At 39.8% G+C, this 20722-nt stretch overlaps 1 pseudogene; it reads left to right on the top strand.

Moving 5' to 3' along the window:
* Positions 1-306: 306 nt before the first annotated feature.
* The window catches only part of LOC100011865 (CCR4-NOT transcription complex subunit 7-like), a 48849-nt pseudogene continuing 28433 nt past the window's right edge, over positions 307-20722 (top strand).

The following is a 20722-nucleotide window of genomic DNA, read 5'->3' as shown; positions in this document are numbered from 1 at the left end:
CTGTGTGTGTTTTATGCCTCTCTTTCTTATGAGATAAATGAGACAGACAGAAAGGATGGATGAGTGGCTAGAGAGGCAGAGACAGGATAAATGGATCGATAGATTCATATAGCTACATGTATAATACAAATTGACACATATGTATTACTTGCATATATACATGTATGTTATATGGTTGAAAGCTACATACATATTACATATGTAGCTACATTTTAAGCTCTTATGTGTCAGAGGCAAAAACTGAAAAAATAGAGTATTTTTCCTTTCAAGGAGCTGATGTTCTTCTAAATGAAGACAAACCACAAAATGGCGCTGGAAAGTGTTGGTGTGAAAGCCAGCGCAGAGATGGAGCAGGTAAAGCCAAAGTAGAAAGTGAACAGTTGGCCAGCTCCTAGAGATTCCTAGCAAGGGCTCAATCTACCTGATGAGCATCAAAGTTCATGATTACATTTGACATTACAATTAGTCTTTCATGAACTAGAATAAGAGGTTTGCACTTTGGTTGAAGCAGTTAAGTGTTGGATTGTCTTGAGGGCTTGACTTGGAGTCAGCAGAACCCAAGTTCAAATCCTGCTTCATGTTCTTGCTAAGTTGTATGATCCTAGACAAATCACTTATCCTCTCTCATGTATAAAATGGGATAGCAGAACCACTATATCCAAGGATTGTTGTGAAGATCAAATAAGTCAACACATGCAGGGTTCTCATGAGGATGGGGTGACAAAAGATGCAGAGTACTTTGCAAACCTTAAAGCATTATAAAATGCTAGCGACCATCATCATCATCACTTTTGTAATCATCAGAGAGGCTTCAAGGGATAGTAGAAAAAACTTGAGTTTTAATCCCAGTTCTACCACCTTTTAGTTGTGTGATCTTAGATGTACCATGTGTCATCTTGGGACCTCAGTTTCCTCCTCTGTAAGACAAAAGGGTTAGATTCCATAGCCCCTGACATCTCTTCCACTGCTAGAGTGATGATCCTGTGTTCCTGACTCTTCCCTCTTCTCTGGGTCCTGGTTTTCTCCTTGATTGGACCCAAAAGCCTCTGAGGTCCCTTCTGTGAATAAAGCTTTTGTAAGTATCTCTCCTGGGTGCTGGAGACGACACCAAGTGTCAGTAATACATATGTATCAACAAATGAACACTGCTCTTATGAAGCTTACACTCTATTAAGTGAAAAAAAAACAAATAATAGCAAGTACAATATAGAATGTTTGTTAGAAAAGTTTAAAACAGAGCACATTGGAAGAGTCAAAGAAGAAGGTCAATCAGAAAGCAGGACAGTCTAGCAAAGTTTTCTGGAGAATAAGGCCATGGAGTGAAACTTTAAAAATGTATAGGAATAGAAAGGAAAAAGAAAGGCACAACATGGGAGCTTGGGAGCCCAGGCAGAATGCCTGTTTGGTGAGACATAGGGAATGTCAAGGCAAAGGGAAGAAGTGGTATGTCTTGACTCTATTGTCTCCTGGAGAGAGAGACAGAGACAGAGACAGAGATAGAGAGAGTGTGTGGTGCCTGTAAAGGATGCTTCATTTACTCCTTTCCATAAGAGGTGGAGGGAGAGAGAGAGAGAGATGGGGGAAAATCATGATCCTAGTTTCTTCCCTAGACATTGATTCTAATACTGACAATCAACACTGAGCATGCTTTCAATAGGTTACACACACCTGAATGACAAATTAGTGAGTTTATCATAGTCTTGACCCAGGAAAAGCACATTCTCAGGTCTAAGTACACCAAAAGTTTGGTTTGACCAAGTGACTTTACATACAAGAACATGACTGATTAAATAAATCCTTGACTCATCTGCTGTCATTGGTCAATACATCAAAGTAAGAAAGAAAGCAAGGCAGGAGCTAGAACCATCCATGTTAAGGGAGTCAGGAGGGGCAGAGATCCTGGCAAAGAATATGGGAATGGAAAGGACCAAGCAAAATGGGTGGGTTAAAACCAAGAACCCAACAGAAAAAGCAGGAGCTGGACAGAATCAAGGAAAAGGCAACGGAGGACACATAACCACTATACTATGGAAACAAGTTAGCTGAGGATGTATGCTTATCTCTAGTGTCTTTTACAATTTTTATTTTCTTTATTCTGAACATGACAAATGTTAGCATCTCTACATAGAATGAGAAAAATAGGCTTTTATATAAACCCAAGAATCTCTGTTAAGTACAGATGGATGCTTTTAAAAGTGTATTAAATTTAATAGAATTGCATGAACACTCTCTTGCTTATCTGTGTCCCCTTGTCCTTCTACTCTAAGGGCTTTTCAGTGCTTTAGTGACATTGTTCTATTATATTATTTTTTTTACATTATCAATATTCTCTCTACAAAGTCCAATAAAAGCCCTACACTGTGACACATATGCACAAGCAAAACAAATTCCCCAGTGGTTACTGATGAAAAGCTGTTTCAGTCTGTACCTCTCTGTTAAAAAGGTGGCAGTCCTAATTCCCTGGCATATTTGAAGAATGATGACCAGTCCTGCGCTGATCAGAATTTGGAAAGATTTTATGTATTGTTTTCCTTTTTATAATCAGAATCATTGTGTCAATTGTCTTCCTGCTTCTGCTCACTTCACTTGGCATCAGTTCATAGAAGTCTTCCCAAGTTTCTCCAACTCCATTATTATTTATAGAGCAATACTATCCCATTATATTCATGCACCACAATTTATTCATTCTTTCCCCTGCTTCATTTACACAGCCCTCAAACTCCAGTTCTTTCATCTGAAGAACAATGACTTAAAAAACAACAACCTCATATCATTATTTATACAGGAGTCTTTTTGCTTTTCTGTGTGGTAGAGGTCTAGAATACAACCTCCTCATCTTGTGCCTCAGTCTACACTTTCTCTTCTCTTTCCTGTATCTAATCACTCCATCCTAAAGTGACAGAGGTAACAGACTTGCCTCAGAAATATAGAATGCGAAGCTCTAGTATCCCTCACAGCCTTTGAGCTGGCAGGTCTTCAGATTGTAGATTTAGAGAAAGAAAGAACTTCAGAGTGCATCAAGTTGGACCATCTAATTTTACAGATGGGTAGTCTGAGGCACACAGGACTGAAATGACATGGTCAGGAGCAAATGAATTGTCATTTAATGACCAGGACCAGGACTGTAACTTCGATCCTCTGACTCCTGGCCCAACCCTCTTCTGAATCTCTCTGAGGTGTTCTGTCTACATGGCTGCCCCTCACAATGGATGTTTGAGAGTGTTAATCCTTTCCTGGCCACGACATGAAAACAACGCTGGGACAAGTCAGTGCATGAATCATTCTGGTTTTCTTTCTGTTCATTCTTGTTCATATAAAACAAGCCTTTGGGGGTCAGAACAAGCTAGAAAATATTTAGATGGTGTGAGACCTCAACTCATAAAGCAGACAGGCATATAAAACTTTTGGAGCTTCACAAATGTACAAACATGGACACATACACACAAACATACGCATACAGTGTTTTCTAGGTTAAAAGTCAGAGGCCAATGACTAACTATTCTTCTGAATTGCCATCACTACTTGGGCTAAGCTTAATTCCTGTGCCCTAGAAGAGGAAATAGGAATCATTCTGACATGTATTTGTATTGGGAAAGGACAATGATCTCTTGTTTCAAATCAGGGAAAGGAGTTTGTGTGTGTGGTCCTAAATCTTGAGGTTTCCCCTAAGGATATATCTTTGAAAAGAGTCATACACAGAATTCCAGGTGCCTCTCCCTCTGTTAGTGTGCTGAGGCTTGCCTTTCCCTGACTTGTCCCAAACTGCTTTCTCTACCAACTGGGGAGGGGGAATGAGAACATGCATGGGTTAGGTGGGTATAGTTGGTCGCTTTTGTAATCATTAGCAACCTAGGTACATAGCTTAAGATTTCAGTGGCTGATTGGTTTTCCATCCTATGTCTGAGACATTTAACATGGTAGAAATTTAGTGAGTATTTTTTAGCTGAATTGAATTGCATTATCCTGGAGAATGCATGAATGGCAAGGATACTTAAATCTTTTTCCTTTGATCCAAAGAAGGAATAAACCTAGCTTATGGTGCCTAGTGGAATTATATTTTAATCTTTGATCTCCTTGGGGTATATTCCAAGCAGTAAAGTCTGTGAATCAAAGGAATAAACAAGTTAGTTATTTTTTTCTTAAATTAGTGTAATTTAATATCCAGAATGAACTTTTTGTTATATGTATCCCCAATGCCTTTTACAGTACCTACCACACATAGTAGAAATTGTTTAAATGTTTGTTGATTGACCGACTCATAGCTCTACCAATAGTCTGACTTTTCCCATGGTCCTTCAAACATTATATAATTGCCATTTGGTGAGTGATAGCTATTATTTTAGAAAATGGTTCAAATTACTGGATCCATTCTTCCATGATCTGATTTTGCTATCATTTAGAAATTCGTTCTCATTTTTTTCCTTAGAGGAATTCTGATCTGGCTGAGGATAAAATCTCCTCTTGAAGTCTTTGGGCCAATAAGACATGTCTTTTATAAAAGAGAACTTTCTACTTGAACGAAGGAACAATCCTAGTCATTTATCTCTATGATTGTAATTGCACACACTGTGAGTATTCAGATTCTATCTAGCTCATGGATGTTTTTCTCTTGAAAAATAAGAGTTTGCGGGGGACTTCCGGTTAAGATGGCGGCTTAGAGAAAGCTGAAGTTCAGATCTCCGGAAAACCCTTCCCGACCGATCTCAAACTAGAAGCTCCTAAGGCGCCGAAATTCAAAACGATCAACAGCACAGACCCTGGGAACCCTCCTCCTGGACCTGGACCCGGTTCAAAAGGTACGGCTCCCCTTAAAAGCCAGAACCCGAGATCCCTCGGACCTCAGGGGTAGGAGCGCAGAGTCCAAGGCTCCCGGAAGCGGCAGCCGCGCCGGGCTCAGAGAGCAGGGTCTGAGGAACAACAACCCTCAGGGTCTTCTACCCAAGTCCCAGTCCGGGTGAAAGTTACTGCCTGGGGCTTCCGCTGCAAAGAGCCGGTCGGTCAAAGAGCCGGTTGGTCCGGGTGAAAGTTACTGCCTGGGGCCTCCGCTGCAGAGAGCTGGTCAAAACAACAGCAACCCTCAGGGCGGGCAAGACAGCCTCACGCTGGATCCTGCTATCCAAGTCTCAGTGAAAGTCTGTGCTCTCGGAGCTTGGGGAAGCGGCAGCCCATCCCCCCGCAGGCCGACGAAACAGCCTCACGGCCAGGGATTCTGAAGGCAACTTCCGGAAATCGAGCCAGGGGGAGAGTCTGGCCTCGTGGTCCGACCCTTCCATTCCAGTTCCAGTGAGGCATATTCAGTTTAACCCAGGGAACGCTCATAGAACCAACATCTGCCCAGGACTAAAGCCTCTGATCACCAGACAAAGACAAGAAAAGCCAATCCTCCACGTTCAGAGATGACAAACTCCACAGAAGCACAGAAGCCCCAAAATACCAAGAAAAATAAGAAGAAAGGGGCGACTCTGGACACATTCTATGGAGCCAAAATACAAAATACAGAGCAGATAGAAGAAGATATACAAGAAAATTCTCCAAAATCTTCCAAAGGAAATAGAAACTCTCCACAAACCCATGAAGAATTTGAATCAGAAAGGACCAAAAAGATGGAAGCCCTCTGGGAGGAAAAGTGGGAAATGATGCAAAAGAAATTCACACATCTACAAAACCAGTTTGACCAAACTGTAAAAGAAAACCAGGCTTTAAAGCAAGAACTAATAAAGCAAAGCCAAAACACCAAGAAATTAGAAGAGAACATAAAATATCTCACCGACAAGGTGATAGATCTGGAAAACAGGGGGAGAAGAGAAAATTTAAGAATAATTGGACTCCCAGAAAAGCCAGAAATAAACACCAAACTGGACATGGTGATACAAGATATAATCAAAGAAAATTGCCCAGAGATTCTAGAACAAGGGGGCAATACATCCACTGACAGAGCTCACAGAACACCTTCTACACTAAACCCCCAAAAGACAACTCCCAGGAATGTAATTGCCAAATTCCAAAGCTATCAAACAAAAGAAAAAATCCTACAGGAAGCCAGAAAAAGACAATTTAGATATAAAGGAATGCCAATCAGGGTCACACAAGACCTTGCAAGTTCTACGCTGAATGATCGTAAGGCATGGAACATGATCTTCAGAAAGGCAAGAGAGCTGGGTCTCCAACCAAGAATCAGCTACCCAGCAAAACTGACTATATACTTCCAAGGGAAAGTATGGGCATTCAACAAAATAGAAGACTTCCAACTTTTTGCAAAGAAAAGACCAGAGCTCTGTGGAAAGTTTGATACCGAAAATCAAAGAGCAAGGAATACCTGAAAAGGTAAATATTAAGGAAAGGGGAAAAATGTTATCTTCTTTTACTCAAACTCTCTTCTATAAGGACTACATTTATATCAACCTATGTATACTAATATGTGGGGAAAATGTAATGTATAAATAGGGGGTAAAGAAAGACTAAATAGAATAATGGTTCTCACACAAAGATTCACAGGGGAAGGGGAGGGGAAGAAAACTCCTATAAGAAGGAGAGGAAGAGGGGGGGGGGTTTACTTAAACCTCAATCTCAGGGAAATCAACTCTGAGAGGGAAAAACATCCAGATCCATTGGGATCTTGAATTCTATCTTACCCAACAAGGGTAAGGAGAAGGGAAAACCAAGGGGGGGAGGGGGAGAGGGAGAACAAAAAGGGAGGGAAAGAGAGGGGGGAGGGGGAGGGAACAAAAAGGGAGGGACTAAAAAGGGAAACATCAAGGGAGGGGACAAGGGGGACTGATTCAAAGTAAATCACTGGACTAAAAGGTAGAGCCGAAGAAGAAAAGGTTAGAATTAGGGAAGGCAATCAAAATGCCAGGGAGTCCACAATTGACAATCATAACTTTGAACGTGAATGGGATGAACTCACCCATAAAACGTAGACGAATAGCTGAATGGATTAGAATCCAAAACCCTACCATATGTTGTCTTCAAGAAACACACATGAGGCGGGTTGACACCCACAAGGTCAGAATTAAAGGATGGAGTAAGACCTTCTGGGCCTCAACTGATAGAAAGAAGGCAGGAGTGGTAATCATGATATCTGATAAAGCCAATGCAAAAATAGACCTGATCAAAAGGGATAGGGAAGGTAATTATATTTTGTTAAAAGGGACTCTAGACAATGAGGAAATATCATTAATCAACATGTATGCACCAAATAATATAGCACCCAAATTTCTAATGGAGAAACTAGGAGAATTGAAGGAAGAAATAGACAATAAAACCATACTAGTGGGAGACTTAAACCAACCATTATCAAATTTAGATAAATCAAATCAAAAAATAAATAAGAAAGAGGTAAAAGAAGTGAATGAAATCTTAGAAAAATTAGAATTAATAGACATATGGAGAAAAATAAATAGGGATAAAAAGGAATACACCTTCTTCTCAGCACCACATGGCACATTCACAAAAATTGACCATACATTAGGTCACAGAAACATAGCACACAAATGCAAAAAAGCAGAAATAATGAATGCAGCCTTCTCGGATCACAAGGCAATAAAAATAATGATTAGTAATGGTACATGGAAAACCAAATCTAAAACCAATTGGAAATTAAACAATATGATACTCCAAAACCGTTTAGCTAAAGAAGAAATCATAGAAACAATTAATAATTTCATCAAGGAAAATGACAATGGCGAAACATCCTTTCAAACCTTTTGGGATGCAGCCAAAGCGGTAATCAGAGGCAAATTCATATCCCTGAAAGCTCATATTAACAAACAAGGGAGAGCAGAGATCAATCAATTGGAAATGCAATTGAAAAAACTCGAAAGCGATCAAATTAAAAACCCCCAGCAGAAAACCAAATTAGAAATCCTAAAAATTAAGGGAGAAATTAATAAAATCGAAAGTGATAGAACTATTGATTTAATAAATAAGACAAGAAGCTGGTACTTTGAAAAAACAAACAAAATAGACAAAGTACTGGTCAATCTAATTAAAAAAAGGAAGGAAGAAAAGCAAATTCACAGCATTAAAGATGAAAAAGGGGACAGCACCTCCAATGAGGAGGAAATTAAGGCAATCATTAGAAATTACTTTGCCCAATTATATGGCAATAAATACACCAATTTAGGAGAAATGGATGAATATATACAAAAATACAAACTGCCTAGACTAACAGAAGAGGAAATAGAATTCTTAAATAATCCCATATCAGAAATTGAAATCCATCAAGCCATCAAAGAACTTCCTAAGAAAAAATCCCCAGGGCCTGATGGATTCACCTGTGAATTCTATCAAACATTCAGAGAACAGTTAACCCCAATACTATACAAACTATTTGACATAATAAGCAAAGAGGGAGTTCTACCAAACTCCTTTTACGACACAAACATGGTACTGATTCCAAAACCAGGCAGGTCAAAAACAGAGAAAGAAAACTATAGACCAATCTCCCTAATGAATATAGATGCAAAAATTTTAAATAGGATACTAGCAAAAAGACTCCAGCAAGTGATCAGAAGGATCATTCACCATGATCAAGTAGGATTCATACCAGGGATGCAGGGCTGGTTCAACATTAGGAAAACCATCCACATAATTGACCACATCAACAAGCAAACTAGCAAGAACCACATGATTATTTCAATAGATGCAGAAAAAGCCTTTGATAAAATACAACACCCATTCCTATTAAAAACACTAGAAAGCATAGGAATAGAAGGGTCATTCCTAAAAATAATAAACAGTATATATCTAAAACCAACAGCTAATATCATCTGCAATGGGGATAAACTAGATGCATTCCCAATAAGATCAGGAGTGAAACAAGGATGCCCATTATCACCTCTACTATTTGACATTGTACTAGAAACACTAGCAGTAGCAATTAGAGAAGATAAAGAAATTGAAGGCATCAGAATAGGCAAGGAGGAGACCAAGTTATCACTCTTTGCGGATGACATGATGGTCTACTTAAAGAATCCTAGAGATTCAACCAAAAAGCTAATTGAAATAATCAACAACTTTAGCAAAGTTGCAGGATACAAAATAAACCCACATAAATCATCAGCATTTCTATATATCTCCAACACAGCTCAGCAGCAAGAACTAGAAAGAGAAATCCCATTCAAAATCACCTTAGACAAAATAAAATACCTAGGAATCTATCTCCCAAGACAAACACAGGAACTATATGAACACAACTACAAAACACTCGCCACACAACTAAAACTAGACTTGAACAATTGGAAAAACATTAACTGCTCATGGATAGGACGAGCCAATATAATAAAAATGACCATCCTACCCAAACTTATGTATCTATTTAGTGCCATACCCATTGAACTACCAAAATACTTCTTCACTGATTTAGAAAAAACCATAACAAAGTTCATTTGGAAGAACAAAAGATCAAGGATATCCAGGGAAATAATGAAAAAAAACACATATGATGGGGGCCTTGCAGTCCCAGACCTCAAACTATATTACAAAGCAGCAGTCATCAAAACAATTTGGTACTGGCTAAGAAACAGAAAGGAAGATCAGTGGAATAGACTGGGGGAAAACGACCTCAGCAAGACAGTATACGATAAACCCAAAGATCCCAGCTTTTGGGACAAAAATCCACTATTCGATAAAAACTGCTGGGAAAATTGGAAGACAGTGTGGGAGAGACTAGGAATAGATCAACACCTCACACCCTACACCAAGATAAATTCAAAATGGGTGAGTGACTTAAACATAAAGAAGGAAACCATAAGTAAATTGGGTAAACACAGAATAGTATACATGTCAGACCTTTGGGAGGGGAAAGGCTTTAAAACCAAGCAAGATATAGAAAGAATCACAAAATGTAAAATAAATAATTTTGACTACATCAAACTAAAAAGCTTTTGTACAAACAAAACCAATATAACTAAAATCAGAAGGGAAACAACAAATTGGGAAAAAATCTTCATAGAAACCTCTGACAAAGGTTTAATTACTCATATTTATAATGAGCTAAATCAATTGTACAAAAAATCAAGCCATTCTCCAATTGATAAATGGGCAAGGGAAATGGATAGGCAGTTCTCAGATAAAGAAATCAAAACTATTAACAAGCACATGAAGAAGTGTTCTACATCTCTTATAATCAGAGAGATGCAAATCAAAACAACTCTGAGGTATCACCTCACACCTAGCAGATTGGCTAACATAACAGCAAAGGAAAGTAATGAATGCTGGAGGGGATGTGGCAAAGTAGGGACATTAATTCATTGCTGGTGGAGTTGTGAACTGATCCAACCATTCTGGAGGGCAATTTGGAACTATGCCCAAAGGGCGACAAAAGAATATCTACCCTTTGACCCAGCCATAGCACTGCTGGGTCTGTACCCCAAAGAGATAATGGACACAAAGACTTGTACAAAAATATTCATAGCTGCGCTCTTTGTGGTGGCCCAAAACTGGAAAACGAGGGGATGCCCATCAATTGGGGAATGGCTGAACAAACTGTGGTATATGTTGGTGATGGAATACTATTGTGCTCAAAGGAATAATAAAGTGGAAAAGTTCCATGGAGACTGGAACAACCTCCAGGAAGTGATGCAGAGCGAGAGGAGCAGAACCAGGAGAACATTGTACACAGAGACTAATACACTGTGGTATAATCGAACGTAATGGACTTCTACATTAGGGGCGGTGTAATGTCCCTGAACAACTTTCAGGGATCCTGGAGAAAAAAAACACCATTCATAAGCAAAGGATAAACTATGGGAGTGGAAACACCTAGAAAAAGCAACTGCCTGAATACAGAGGTTGAGGGGACATGACAGAGGATAGACTTTAAATGAACACTCTAATGCAAATACTATCAACAAAGCAATGGGTTCAAATCAAGAAAACATCTAATGCCCAGTGGACTTACGCGTCGGCTATGGGGGGTGGGGGGGAGGAAAAGAAAATGATCTATGTCTTTAACGAATAATGCTTGGAAATGATCAAATAAAATATATTTAAAAAAAAAAAAAGAAGAAAAATAAGAGTTTGCTTCCATATTGAGAAAATAAACAATTCTCTTTGCTTCTCATAGGCTCAGCAACCATGAAGTTTGTCATTGTCATTCCCTGTCATTCTTCTTCCTATCCTCTTCCTTCGCTTGTGATAAGATGCTACATTAAGTACTCTGCACCATTTACTCTCCAATCCAGTATATTTTGTTCATCTTTGCTTGATTTTTGAGATTTGTGGTATCCTCAGAGTGACACATCTCCTTTTTCTCCATGCCTGTAGACCAGGAAGGCATTAGTAGACATGTGTATGCCAGGGTTGGCCAAATAATGGCAGTTTGTGTCCATTTCATAAGGACCCTTTGACTACTTTTCAGTTGTAAAGGTGATTCTGTGGGAAGCATTGGAGAAAAGTGGGAAACACTTAGGATTTAGAGATCCTCTCCTTCTAATCCTTAGGTAGAAATGCCAGCTAAGTTCTAGGGTCTTTGGCCACTCGCACCTGTCTCCTCTTTTCACTTTTCCCTTCTTTCCACCTGATTTTCTTCCCTGATGAAAAAGTGTGGGTCTATCTAATCACTTTGGATGTCTATTTTTGCTCTAAAACTGAATAATGGTTTGTGCTACTCCATTTCTCCTCTGATTTTGTTTTCTGCAATATGGTCTTAAGGAATTCAGTGAAGACAATCTCTTCATTAAACCCTAGATCAAAGATTCCAAGAGCTCTTATTTCTACAGAGCTTCAAGGACTGAAGAATACTTTGTCTTTTGTCCCTCATTTGATCCTCACAATAGTCCAATGGGGTTGGCATTATTATTATCCCCATTTTACAGATGAGGAAACTGAGGAACTAAAAGCTTCAGTAACTTGCCCAGCACCACAGTTTAAGTACTGAGACAAAATTTGAACTTCTTAATGCCAAATACAGTACTCCATTCCCTTTACTTTCAACCAGCTGCTTCAGAGCCTCTAGCCTCCCCTGACAGGAGTTAAGACATTTCATCATAGAACCCCTGTTGTTTGATGTATTTACTGTCTGTCTGATTCTTTTGTGAAGCCTCTTCTGCATCTCCTAATTGCAGTGAAGGTTTGGGACACCAAAATAGTGAGGGCCAGGGGCAAAGAAGGGAACCTTTGAGAGCTGGGAGTCTCAGGAAAGACTTCATTGAGGAAGGAGAACCAGTGCTAGATCTTGAATGAGAGAAATTACAACTGAAGCTGTCAAAGATGAGATAGAAATACTTTTTGTCCAGGTGGTTTCTAAGGCCTATTCCAATTCAGAGAGTCTGTTGATCTAGAATAAAGAATAAGTGTATTCCAGGCATGGAGGCCAGAGGTGGGAGGCAGTAAGATGGGGATAGACAATTGAAAGAAGTCCACGTTGGCTAGAAAGGTGAGCATTTGAAAAGGAATATTGTGAGCTGAGACTGAACAGGGAGGTCAGCATTGAATGCAGAAGATCTCAAATGCTGACTAAAGAGTGTTTTATATTATGCTAATAACAATCAGGAGCCAGTGCAGATTTCTGAGCAGGCAAATAATGTTTTTTGTTCATACTATGAATTGGGCAAATTATTTTAGCACCTTTGAGAAGAGATCACAGCAGAAACATACTGGAAATCAATTAGCAGGCTTTTAGAATAGTCCAGGTGAAATGGTGTCTTAAACTAAGAGGGTAATTATATGGACAGAAAATAAGGGACAGAAGTATAATTGACAGAATGGCCCAACTATTGGAAAGAACGGGGAAGTCGTCCTAAGTGTGAGGAAGAGCCAAAGAAGAATCTTATTTTTCAGTCCTGAATAGCTGGAAGCATGATTGTGCTATCAATGTAAGTAGGGAAATTGAGGGGAAGGACAGGTTTGTGGAGAAGATGATCATATAAGTTTTTTAACTATTGAATGGGTACCACCAGGGACAACCAGGTAGAGATATTCAGCAGGGAACCGATGGCAATTTGACAGAAGGATCTGGTAAGAAAAAAAATGATTTGCTTATTTATATTTGGGAATCATCTACATGAAAATGGTCATTTAGCCTGTGGGAGTAGATGAAATCAACACAGGAAAGAGAAAAGATAAAAGAACCCAAGAGAGAACCTTGGAGAATAACTATTCTTAGAGGGCAAATAAATGATACTGAGTCAATGAAATAAACTGAGAAATAGCAGTCAAGCAGGTATGAAGAAAACCATGAGGGAGCATCACTCAAGCAAAGGGGAAATGAAATGTGTGTACCCAAAAGGGGTAGCTTGATGGCACAGTGGAAAGGTTGCTAACCCTGGAGTCAGGAAGGCTCATCTTCCTGAATTCAAATCTGGCCTCAGATACTTGCTAGCTGTGTGACCTTGAGCAAGTCACTTTACTCTGTTGATTCAGTTTCCTCATCTGTAAAATGACCTGGAGAAGTAAAAGGCAAACCACTCCAATATCTTTTCCAAGAAAACCCCCAATGGATTTGGACATGACTAAAAATGACTGAAAAAACCTTACAGAAGAGTGGGCAATGAGCAGTGAGAGCAGATATTATAGTGAGATCAAGGAGGAATGAGAAAAAGCAGTTGGATTCATAAATGATGCCATGGATTGACTCTAAAAGGTTTAATAGAGTTGAAGGGCCAGAAGTTCAATTACTAGGCGACTAAAAGAAAACTGATGATGAGAAAGCAGAATGTTGTATAGAGGATCAGCAGTGAAGTAAAGAGAGATATGAGAGACTGAATAAAATAGCATTAATTGATGTTTTTGGTCAAGTGACATGTTTTGGTTTATTTTAGGAACTGGGAAAGGCAGAGCATATTTTTTACAAGAAAAGTGCCCATAAAAGGGACAAAGAGGGAGAGGAGGAGAGGAGAGGAGAAGAGAAGGAGGAGAAAAATCAAAATACTCTTGATTCTCCTTGACAAGAGTGCCCAGATTTGTTTGAAAAAGGCAACAGTAAACCAATCCTCCCTCCACCATGTCTGCTACATTTCCATTTTCATATTCTGAACAAGTGGCTCTAAATTTAGAGCTGGCATAAAATGATTCGAAGATTTCCTGGCAGAAAGTAATGAGCTTAATGGGCCTCCTGACAAATTGTCGAAAACTTCATTTTCTAGGGCCCCTCAGTTTGAGCCACTTATAGGAATTTTTTCCTAGCCAGTGACAGACACAGCCTTGCTCAGAATAACTGAGCTTGAGTCAGATGGAGAGACATTTTTGCAATGGGCTTCTGACAAAATTGAATCCTCACCTTATGACATTGAATGATCTAAGGAGGGAGTGGTCTGTTAACACCTGTCAGATTTGATTGTGGATAGATCATCTTTCCATTGAGAGGGCTGGGTCCTCAAAAAAGTAGAACTCCATCATCAAAGGAGTGGCGTCCGAGGAGAAACTATACGTCAAACGGACAGGTAAGGACAATTCTTGTCTCTTTCTAAGACCATGATGGACAGGTGCTTCTCTGGGCTCATTACATGAGCTCTTCTTGGCTATTGGCTCCATGATAGCTGATGATCACCCAGTTCAGCTTGAAGTATTTTTATTTGTTTTTTCTCTTTTCCCTTTGAAGCCAGGGAAGGAATGATGATCACATGCAATAGTGAAGAGTTTTCTCTATGAAGGGTCAATGTTCAGGGCATCTGATTGTGACTGATCAGACCAATATAAGTTCAGAAGGCTCTGTCACAAGTCACGCACGAATAGCCCATATGAATATTTGAAGCAGAGATATTTTTAAATTGGCACATCTCATGAACTATTGCAGTTCTGCTCTCCTCAGCGTGCATAGTGCCTTCTTTGATGTGGGCTCACCATTCAGGGTGGTCATATGCCAACATCTCTCATGTCTCACTATGCTAAAGTTCTTCATTGAGACCTTAAGAATGTCCTTGTATTACTTCTTCTGACCTCCATGTGAGCATTTGCCTCATATGAGTTTTTAGGCAAACATACATTTGGCATTGAAGTTACACTCTCTGCAGTGGCCTCTAAATGCTTGGCAGTTCAGCTCAAGAAAGGACTTCAGTGTCAGCTATCTTATCTTGCCAAATGAGCTTCAGATTCTTCCTGAGTCAATTCAAATGGAAGTGATTCAATTTCCTGGCATGGCAATAGCCAACTGACCATATTTCATAACTTTCCAACAATGCACTCAGTGCAATGATTCTATAGACCTTCAGTTTGTTAAACAACCTAATATTATCTCTTCTTTCCTATATTTTCCTTCAGAATCTCCCAAACATTGAGCCAGTCTGGCAATGCATGCATCGACCTCATCATCTGTGGGATCATCCCTGGAAATGATATTTCCAAGATAAGTAATCTTATCCACAGCATTCAAAATTTCTCCATTTGCTGTAACTGATGATTCCATGGATGGATGGTGTGGTGTTGACCAGTGGAGAATCTTTGTTTTTTTGGTATTGCCAAAGTTAGCATGAGCTGTGGCAGTGGCTTCAGATACCACAGCAACATTAGTGTCCACCCTAGTGGCCATTCGTTCCTCAGTTCCTGCCACTGTGATAGTCCAAGAATGGAGAAAGGGTGTTGACTCTGAGGGGGGCAGCTGTTTTGAAGTTTAGTTCATTTAAATTTTTAAAAATGGAAGGTAATATCAAGAGAATCTTGAGGAAGGGGTGATTTGAGCTAAGTCTTGAAGGAATTCAGATGTGGAGAGGGAGAGCATTCCAGTTATGGGAGACAGTAAGTACAACATGGAATCTAGAGATGGAACAACATTTTGAAGAACAACAAGGAGGCCAGCATTGTGGGATCATCAGTGTGGAGGTGAGTAAAGTATAAGCAAACTGGGAAGGTAGGAAGGAGTCAAGCTGTAAATCACTTAAAAAGCCACATGGACAATTTGACATTTGATTCTAGAGATAATGTGGAGCTACTGAAGTTTATTGAATGTGTGTGTGAGCTAGTGAAATGATCAGAACTGACTTTTAGGAAACTCAATTGAGAGGAGCTAATGGAGGGATGATGGATAGAATTGAGTAGATCCTTGAAGCTGGAAGACCACTCAAAAGACATACAATAGTCTAGATTATTGACTGATAATGATGTGATCTACAAAGTGAAAACAAAACAGGGTTTGTCAACAGATTGGATGTGGAGAGAACCTAAATGAGGAATCAATCCAATATAACACTCAGCTTGTGACTGGGAGAAGAGCCGCAATCTTGACATCAAAAGGAGTGTTGAGGAGAGGAGATCATATTAGGGGGAAAAGATGCTGAGTGCTATTTTGGACATTTTGAGTTTGAAATGCTTATGAGACATCCAGTTTAAGATGTCCAAAAGGTAATTGGTTCTACAAAGTGGAAACTCAAGAAAGAGGATAAGACTGACTATATAGAGACCCTTAAGACAATGTCCCCAGGGGCAGGCACAGCCTGCGCCTCTTCTCTATTGTTTATTCTTTTCTACTTATGCCTAGACCCCCCACCCAGACCATTTTTTTCTATTAGAATCCTACCTCCAATTTGATAGCAAACAAATATATCACAGTACCTCATAATTAGAAGGGACATTGAAGACGTCTTGTCTAATCCATACCTTTATAAAACTCCATTCTACAGAATATCTAGTAATTTATCCCCAAACTAACTTAAAGACATCTAATGGAGGAGAAAACTACTATATCCAAAGATCATCCATTGCCCTTTTGGACAGCAGTGTTTCTTGGGAAGGCTTTTCTCACATCAAACCTAAATCTGCTTCTTTAACATTTCCACCCATTTCTTCTTCTATTTCTGCTCTCTGCAGACAAATAGAATAAATTCAATGCTTCTTCAATGAGTCAGAACATCAAATATATGTAGAAGGCTTGAATGGTCTCTCCTGATTCATCTTTACTGGGCTATCCATCCTCAATTCCTTCAACTAGACTTTAAAAAAATACACTTCTGTATTAGAATCAATAGTGAGCATTGGTTCCAAGGAAGAAGAATGCTAAAGGCTAGGCGACTGGGTTAAGTAACATGCCCAGGGTTATACAGCTAGGAAGTGTCTACCTAGCTGCCCTTCAGCTTCAACATTCTTGTTTCTGTCCCCTGGATGGCCTCCTGCTTAACAATATCCTTCCTGAAATGTGACAACCAGAATTGAACATTATTCTCTCTGGGCAGAGATTGTGAGGATATCTCTTCCCTGTCCTTAGACACCATGTCTCTCAAAGTATCCTCCAAACTCACTAGGATTCTGGCCTTCCATGTCCCACCATTTTATCATTCAGAGATTATCATGAACTAAAACCCACAGATCTTTTCCAGACAAAATTCTGTATGGTCATGCTTCCTTTAACTTATGCTTTTCAGGTTGATTTTTTTTTTAAAAAGCCCTAACCTTCCATCTAAGAACCAACACTATGTATTGTTTCCAAGGCAAAAGATGGTAAGGGCTAGGCAATGGGGATTATTTGACTTGACCATGGTCTCCCAGCTAGGAAGGGTCTGAGGCCAGATTTGAACCTACAACCTCCCATCTTTAGTACTGGCTCTCAATCCACTGAGCCACCTAATTGCCCCCAAATTGATCTTTAAAAATCTAAATGTAAGATTGTATTCTATTTCTCTAATTTCACCTTATGAATTAAATTTAATGCCAACTTCTTAAGGAAGTTTTTCTTGATCCTTCTGAAATAATCTTTCTTTCCTTTAGGCATTGAGAGGATGATTTCAGAGACCACAAAGATGATGGTTTTCTCTGCTTCATTTCTCAAAATTTGGGAGTGAGTATTACTCAAATGGAAAGTTATGTGATAAGCGATTGTTATTGGTCATTGTGCCATTGTGCCTATGTGCCATTGCAACATAAAGCAACACCACAGCCTAATGCTTGACTTACCGAACCAAAGAGCCTTTGTTGAAAGATCTCAAGATAATGTAGATAGCTGCTAGAACATGAATGTTTCCAGTGCTGTTCCTGAGCCTGTGGTGTATCTTCCAAGCACCTACCTACTAGGGTTGTTGGGAAAATCACTTGAGATATTTATAAAGTACTTATCCTGGCACATTGTAGATGCTTAATAAATTCTTGTTTTCTAATTTCCTTCCTTCTTCCTGTCTCAATGGCTCCCACACCTGTGGCAGACAGGCAGATGTGATCTTTAGCAATAGTACTATGTCAGGCAGTGATCTTTGGCATGAATATAATTAAGCCTGTATTTTTTATATATTATATAGAGAATAAAAATTCTGTTTCTGAGCTAGCGTATTAGCAAAATTGAGACTTTGACTTGATCTTGAAGGCTTTGAAAGTAACCTTGAATAAGGGATATATGGATGACCTAATGAACAGTATTTGTAACCCATGATTGGTCTTTTCAGCCCACTCTCAATACCTTGGACAGCATTACCCACAAATAGCTATTATCTGGATGGAAGTCTTATACAGCTCAATGAGAAAAAATATACACATCTCATATCTGTGCCTCTTAAAGGTGAAGTCCTGTTGGAAAGCTTGGCAAGAAGCAGATATCTCTTATTCAAAGAAAGAATGTGGAGAAACCATCATTTTCCTAAGATGGGGGTGCAGGAGATAGAGAACAAGGCCTCTTACAAAAGTTGTCGGCTCTGAATAGATGTAGGTCTTTTAATAGACTAGCTAAAAGGTCAAAAGTAGTTATGATATACTTCAAAAGAAACTACTAACTTTTAACATTCAGTCTCAAAGGGCCCAATACACTCTACGTAATGCATATATTTTTCTATTGAGAGAGGAAATCTTCCCCCATGGGGGAATTACAGTGGCAGTTGCAATATACAATAAGTAGTAAGTAGATCTCATCTCCAAGGGATTATAAGAAGGCCAATTTAATGCATGTGATAAATGTGTAATGAAGCTACAAAAGCAGATTGGAGTCCCCTTCCTTAGGGGTAATAATCATCTTTGCAGGGAAACTCTTCAGAGAAAAAGCAAGAATTCCAGAGTCAATTACCACTTCCTCAAATTAGACCATTCTCACCTCATCTGGGAGAAGAGAAGCACGTGGTCACCCATCCATTCCAGGGTGGCATTAAAGCGAAGCTGGAAAATGTAACTATTTCCTTCTTTTGTGTTTGTCTGCCTGACTGGTCCAATTATGAGTATTTCTGAAACAGAACACCATGTAGATAGTCACAAAGAATTTTGCTTGCTAAAGTTTTCCTGGGGTTGTTCAGGCATGCCTTGTCTGCTGTTCTTAAAATAAGAGCTTCCTTTCCTCACAAGTCTAAACTCTTTTTGGAAAGATCACACGTTAAGTGGGTCTTCTGCGAATTGGACTGATTTCTCATGGCCTAAATATAGTTAACAATAATCATCATAAAGAAAACGAGAGGGGAAAGGGACGAAATCTTGGATTTCACTGATAGAGGGAACCCCTGGATGAGGAGCCTGAGCACCTTCACAATGCAGGTTAACACCTTCTCTGCAATGGAGTCTTGGAGCTTCCAACTGAGCAGAGAGAGCCCAGGAGCATGCAGCCAGGATTTGGAAAAGCCTGAACTGCAACTGGGGTCTTCCTGGCTCTGGGTATAGTGCTGTAACCCCCTTGCCACGAGCTTAAAGAACAGAAGGTGAATTTATAGCTCCCATTCCCCCGCTACCGATAACTTCTCTGATAGCTTCCCAGCCAAAGAATGGAATGTCTTCCTAAAATAGCGGCCACCTCGAAGGCTGAGGAAATTCCCAATATAGCATGGGACTTCTCTAGCAGGAACGGGGGGGCCTCCATTAGTCACCCCTTTTCTGTTATCCTGGAAATGAAGGATGCTTCTGACTGTTTGTAGGTGACATGTGACACCTACAGAATTGTTATCCTTTAACCAGTGGTAGAATAGAATAGTACACTCAAGTCTGCACACGTTTCTATAAAGACACGTGTGTCTACAATATATGTATGTATATATTCATACAGTGTGTGTATGTGTATGTACTACATGTATGTACTTGCATACATATATCCAGTGTATGTATGTGTACAGATGTGTGTGTGTGTGTGTGTATGTAGAAGTGGACTCCTTGGGCTTTAGCAATGTAGAAAGCCCTTGGAGTCTTGCTCCATTAATGGATGCAGCTCAGGGTTTTTGTCCATTCATTCATTTGGCTAATCATCAATTATTCGAGTTTTATTGAGTCTTCTCTGTATCTATTAAACCTACCCACTCGGTGTTCCTATGAACACAGACCAAGGTAAGGCTGCACACTACAGAAAAGATTTCTCTGAATTAGGGTGAATAGAGGCAGTGTGCCTGATGGTTCAGGGCTCAGGAAGCCCTGGGTTCTAGTCCCATCGCTGACACTCCCGTTTGCTAGGCATACATTGGAGAGGAGTTGCTGGTATTTACCTGGCAGAGACATATTGCATAGGGGGAGTCTCCCTCTGTGGTTACATCATCATTCTGGACTCCTGCATCTCCCTCCCCCACAAGTGCTGCCTTTTTTCTGTTTCAGTATGTCAGAAACGGAAGTGGGGACTTCCTGCTCTTTAAGACCCAGCCATTGAAGTTGGAGGCTTGTAGAGCCCACCAAAGAGGTCTCTGATCATGCCAGGGAATCCGGTGGTGTTCTCTACAGCTGCCCATAAAGTGGGTTTCAGGACAGAGGTGGGATCCATTTATTGATGCTCCGGCATGCACTACCCTCTGCATGGCTGAGTTTTTCCCCAAATGTTTTTGGTCTGGTGGAGCTCCTGTCAGCTGGCAAATTGCCATCTCTAAAATGGGAACGTTAAAAGCCCGGACTTCAAAGGGCTAATCTAAGG

The sequence above is a fragment of the Monodelphis domestica genome, chromosome 2, assembly GCF_027887165.1.
Source record: "Monodelphis domestica isolate mMonDom1 chromosome 2, mMonDom1.pri, whole genome shotgun sequence".
NCBI lineage: Eukaryota > Metazoa > Chordata > Mammalia > Didelphimorphia > Didelphidae > Monodelphis > Monodelphis domestica.
Note: the sequence above shows the minus strand (reverse complement) of the source record. Positions and strands in the feature narration are given on the sequence as shown.